Consider the following 6,000-nt stretch of genomic DNA (forward strand, 5'->3'; position numbering starts at 1 on the left):
AAGAAAAGTATATTTTAAGAGTGCATTGGCATAAAGACAGATATAATTAGTCTGTGAATCAGCTGGGAGAGGGTGGGGCTAGGATTTGGACAAAGGTTTATTGGAATCCAAAGCCTATAATTTTGACTACAAAGTATTACACAAATGTCAGTTGTCGTTGCTATTGGTGATATATTCAGACAGCCTGGGTATTTAAAAGAGAAAAGTTCATCTACTGTGGCTCCAGAAGCCTGAGACATTTCTGATCATTTTCGAAGCAAATTTGTGAAAGCCCCACATGTGCCTATGTGGGAATAAGGGAAGATAGAAGTTCCTCCATTACATTCATCAGGACACAGAGACATCAAATGTTTTAGCAAGGTAAACACACACTATGAGTTAGCCCCTGCCGCACATCCTGCTTGGCACAAGACTCTTTTGTTCTTCATTAATGTATCCCAGTATATTTCATACCACTCAAGTCTTTGCCTCTGATGTCCACCCACCCCACATCAAACACACGCTTCCTCCTCTACCTTGCATGGTTCGAGGGAAGCAGGCGAGCAGAGTTGGCATGGAGACAGGGCTGCACTGTGCCTTTTGGGGGCCCTAGGTACTTTGTCATGATGGGCCCCTTTCCCCATAAAAAATTTTTTAAAAAATATATTTTATGACTGTGTTGGTATAAAGGTGGATAAAATCCAGGTTAAATTCATTATTATGCATTCACTTTTATTATATTTAATTTTTCTTCGATTTTAAAATAAATCAAAATCAAAACTTTTTTATCGTTCCCTAAAAGTATCACAGGCCCTAGGCACTATGCCCTCTTGTCCCAATAGAAGCATTGACCATGAATGAAGAGCTTGGAAAACAAAATGTGACAGGGTATGAATCCGTCCTCAGGAACTTCAAATGTGTGGCCTTCAGTAAATGTGAAGAGCTCTGTGCCCCCAGTTACGTTCTCTGTAAAGTAGAGAATAATCCTTGACTTTACTGGATTAAGAAGATACCAAGTAATGTAATACAAGTTCTTGCTAATTCGTTTGGCCAGGGATTCCAGTTTCTTCTAATTGGCCAGCCTGAATCCTAGGCCCATGCTGGTAGCCAGAGAGTGAGAATAACCTGATTCACTATGCTCCCAGAACCCCATGGAACTTACTGAAAGAAATTAAAAAAAAGTTCTTTTGTGGTTAAAACAAACAAACAAACAGAAAACAAAAACTAATATCCATTAAAATCATCTTCACCATTTTGAAGTTAAAAACTGGAAAGAGAAATAGACATTTACTCCCTTTTCTCTCCTAAAGCACCCAACTAGAAACTCCACCCTAGATTCATATGAATTCATTTGGGTAAAACTATTCAACCAGTCACTCTAGTTCTAGTTATACTAACTATTCCCATATGGATATAGGGAGAGACGTTTGACAAATGTCTTCCTCAAGTCCAGAAAGATCTTATCTACTAACTTTCTCTGGCCTCGTAAACTTAGTATAGGAGAAAATGAGGTTAGTTTAACACAGTGGCAGCTCAAAAATTTCTCTATGGAAGGTAGTGGTTAATTTGGAGGGCAGGTGCTAGAGACTCTCCTAACGGTATTTGCAGAGCAAGTAGCCTATATTTCTCCATGTAAGTAATAACTAGAGGAGACTGATGAAGGTCATGAGAAAGCTGAGAAGCTAAGGCCTATCCAGGGCACCCCTAAGACACACTTCACCCCCAGGAGTTTTGCCGGGTGAAACGAGGCTCAGCTCTTGGGATCTCTGCTTTCCCTTTCATCATTCCCTAGCCAGGCCCCAGGTAACTGAAGATAACAAGATAGGTGAGACATGCCAGCTCTTTCAGGGACCTCCAGACCTTTCCGTCAATTTATTATTCTAGAATTGTCCTTCGGGCACATATCCAAATCATTGGTCTGTATTTTGCCCAACCCAACTTATTTCCATGTTTTAAAAATAATAAGGACATAGGTTTGCCTCTAATCTTCCATCCCTCTCTGTATTTTCTGCTGCATTCTCCTTGATTCAGCAGAGATCATAGTGAATAGTTCATGGGGAATGGAGGCCTGTGTAAATACTATTCTCCCTAAAAAAACAAAAAAAATTTAACGGGGCTGTGGTGAAGAGAAAAAAAAAAAAAGACTTTGGATTTACAAAACCTAGAACAACTTCAGGCTCCAGTGCTAACTAACCGGGTCATTCTGAGCAAGCAAACTCCTCAGAGTTTGCTCATCTGCAGGATGACTTCCTTACCCTACAAGGTTTTTGTGAGACCTAAATGGGGTTTTGTTTATGGATGGCCTTTAAAGCCAGCAAGGTGGCATGCTTCTTACAAAGTAGGAAACTATAATTATGCTGTGATCACTAGATACCTTCTATCTCCGTCGCACCAAACATCTGGCTACTAACCAGATTTGCAGTCTCTTCTGATCAGCCTCACAGCCTGAACAACCCACTGACATTATTTCTACATCCTGGGGAAGCATTTCAATGATTTAATTGACTGATCTTTATTTACATTTGACTGCCATTAGGCTGGACAGAAGTTGACTGCTATTTATCCTTAAGATGCAATTTTCTTTCTTTCTTCTTTTAAGTCTATGTTCTTTGAATGGATCTTTTAAATGAAAGAATTGTTTCATTGTACACATTTGTCCCTATAGAATAGCTGCCAGTATTACCTGCAATAATGGAATTCCATCATCAGAAAGAATGGTGTTGCTGGGGGTGGCTATCTAGTGAGGAGGAAGAGGGAGGAGAATAAGAGAAGGAAGCGTTTCAGATCGGTGTCGTTCTAGTGCATGGATCACCCTTTCATTAGCATATCAGAAAAGAAGGCAGCTAAGGTCCTGTAAAATTAAAGGGACACGAGCATGAAGAAGAGTATCAAATTGAGCTTTTGTTGGAAATTGTTGAGGAGGAGGGAAAATCACCTTTCAAAGCTTCAAATGCTTTCATAAAGTTCCCTTAAAACATGATCACTGACTTTCTTCACTTCCATCCTTTTTAAAATGTAAATCACATTTTAAAGGGATTTTAAAATATTTTTCTGAAAAATCATTCGCAAGTTTAATTCACTAAGAACATGAGGGAAAAACAGACAAACGGAAACACGTTCTTAGATTGACGAGATGTGTTAGTCATAAATGAAATCATGTAAAAGAAAGCACTGAATAAACTATAGCCTTTTATACATGCAAAAGTTTTATCAGTCAAGTATTGATTTGTTGAAGCTCTTCTATGTGTGATAAATGGAAGAGCAGATGTAAAGTAGTATTTGACACGTAGTAAACCCCAAATAAATAAATATTAAATTTCTCCCCCTTTTGACAAGACAGCTTTGCTTGGGTCGCATCTATAGGGCAAGCTTCTATTAGAGAAAGAATGCCTACTTGTTGTTGCTAGCCTTTTTTTATTGAATATATTTCGCATCAAGGTCACAATGATTGATTGTGTCTTGAAAGTTGGCAACCTTTCAGAATGGACTTGTAAACTTGTTCATCTCATTTTGTTTGGCAATAGGTATCAAAGGTCTTAAAAATTTTTATTTTCCCTTTGACCCAATAATTTTACTTCTGGGAATATATCCTGAGATAATAATCTTAAACTCAGAGAAAGTTTTATGCACTAACATGTTTACCACTACCTTATTCACAATGAAAACTTGTGAACAAATTTCATCTATAACAATAGAGCAAAGATTAACTCAAGATGCAGGCCAGTAGCGTGCCGACCCATGCATCACCAGCCCTGGCCCCGTGTTAGTGGACATCCAATACATACTGGTGAAACTGAATAATTTTATAATGTAATCAATTTTGAAATTAGGCTAAGTGGAAAAAGACAGTCACAGGACAGATACTGCATGACTCCACCTACATGAAGTATTTAAAATAGTCAAACTCATAAAAGCATAGGGTTGAATGGTGGTTGCCAGGGACTGATGGGAGCAGGGGATGGGGAGATGCTGTTCTATAGGTATAAAGTTTCAGTTGTGCAAGAAGAATACATTCTGAAGCTCTGCTGTAAAACATAATGCCTATAATTAACAACACTGTGTTGTGCACTTGATTTTTTTTAAGAGAGTAGACGTCAGGTTGAGTGTTCTTACAAAGAGAGGGGGGCACAATTGGAAACTTTTGGAGGTGATGGGTGTGCTTATTATCTTGACTGCGGTGATAGTTTCATGGGTGTATACATATGCTCAAACCCATGAAAGGGTATCCATTAAATCTGTGCAATTTTTTATATATCAGTTATCAATAAAGGTTTTTGTATGCATGGATGTGCATGTGTAGTTCTATGTGTGTAATCACATGTATAAATTCATGTGATCAGAACCATAATCAGGACGCAGAACTGTTGTATCACTACAAAGGTCCCTCAGCTACCCTTTTGTAGTGATAACCATCCTCTTTGCCCCCACAACCCCGCTAAACACAAATCTCTTACCATCTCTAACATTTTCATTTGAGAATGTTATATAAATATTCATATGGTATGTATGTTTATTAATTTTTTAACAACTACAATTGTATTATCTAGATTATCCTGCATTTCTCCCTCTTTTTTCTTTTTTCACCACTTAAAAATAAATCATAGGCAGTCCTACATGGCAACACATGTTTATAATTCTTTACCCTCTAATTTTTAATATTATATATGTATTTATAAATATCCTGTAGGGACACCTGGGTGGCTCAGTTGGTTAAGCGTCTGCCTTTGGCTCAGGTCATGATACCAGGGTCCTGGGATCCAGCCCCACGTCAGGCTGTCTGATCAGCGTGGAGTCTGCTTCTCCCTCTCCCTCTGCTGCTCCTCCTGCTTGTGTGCTCTCTCTCTGACAAATAAATGAATAAATAAAAATCTTAAAAAATATATAAATAAATAAATACCTTGTAAAATTTGACATTATGAGAATCATATCATGCAATTTCTTTTTTCAAGAAATCTTTTTTTCTTAAATTTCTTCTTCCTCTCTTCTTTCCCCACAAATCAACTCTTCATCAGTGGCTCTCCATACTGAGTAATCGTGGTTGCACCTTCAGTGTATTATTATGTTTTTTGCCATATTTATCATATATATACAGACACATCAGAAAGAATATATATGATTATATGAATATATACACAAACGTGTCAAAAGAAAAAAATGCAGATACAAAGTAATATAATAACAATATGATTCTGTTTGTTAAAAATGAATACTACCACTCTCGTCGATTATAAAAATAGAATCGCAATAAATACATTTTTAACATCTTGTTTTTTCAGCAATACCACTCAGAGTATCCTCCAAGTCAAATGTTGTCATTCATGTTTGAATTGCTACGTGAGATTCTAAGGTTTGAATGTATTCTGTAGTGTGGGCGATGATCACTCACCCACCCCGTCTCATAATGAATGGAATCTGCTTTGTTTCTAGTCTTTGACATTGTCAACAGTGTTGTAACAAGCACACTGTGTGTGGGATATATATTGTGTAAACACACGCACACACACATGGAGACTGGGAGAGAGAAAATGTTTCCTATTACCACGATAACAATTTACCCCACACTTGGTTTAAAAAATGTTTTTTCTCTTATGATTCTGGAGAAGTCTCCAGAAATGGGTTAGAGGTTAATTCTGGAGACTCCAAGAGAAAAAATAATTCAAATCCCTTGTCTTTTTCATCTTCTAGAGCTTGCCTCTGTTGCTTGGCTCCTAGCCCCTCCCTCACATAACTCCAGCCCCTCCCTTCTACTGTTACATCTCCTAATACTAACTGATCCTTCTGCCTCCTTCTTATGAATACATTCCCCCCACCCAGAAAATCCAAAATAACCTCCCCATCTCAAGACCCTTAATTTAATCACCTTTGTAAAGTCCCTAATATCATGTAAGATAACATAGTCACAGGTTTTGAGGACTAGGACATGGGCATCTTTGGCCATGGGTATTATTCAGCCTCCTACATATATACTCATATTTAATTTTCGAAGGACAGATTCACTGGAGTGGGAATTCTGGGTTGAAT

This window comes from Ursus maritimus, unplaced genomic scaffold, assembly GCF_017311325.1.
Source record: "Ursus maritimus isolate PB19 unplaced genomic scaffold, ASM1731132v1 scaffold_17, whole genome shotgun sequence".
In the NCBI taxonomy this organism is placed as follows: domain Eukaryota; kingdom Metazoa; phylum Chordata; class Mammalia; order Carnivora; family Ursidae; genus Ursus; species Ursus maritimus.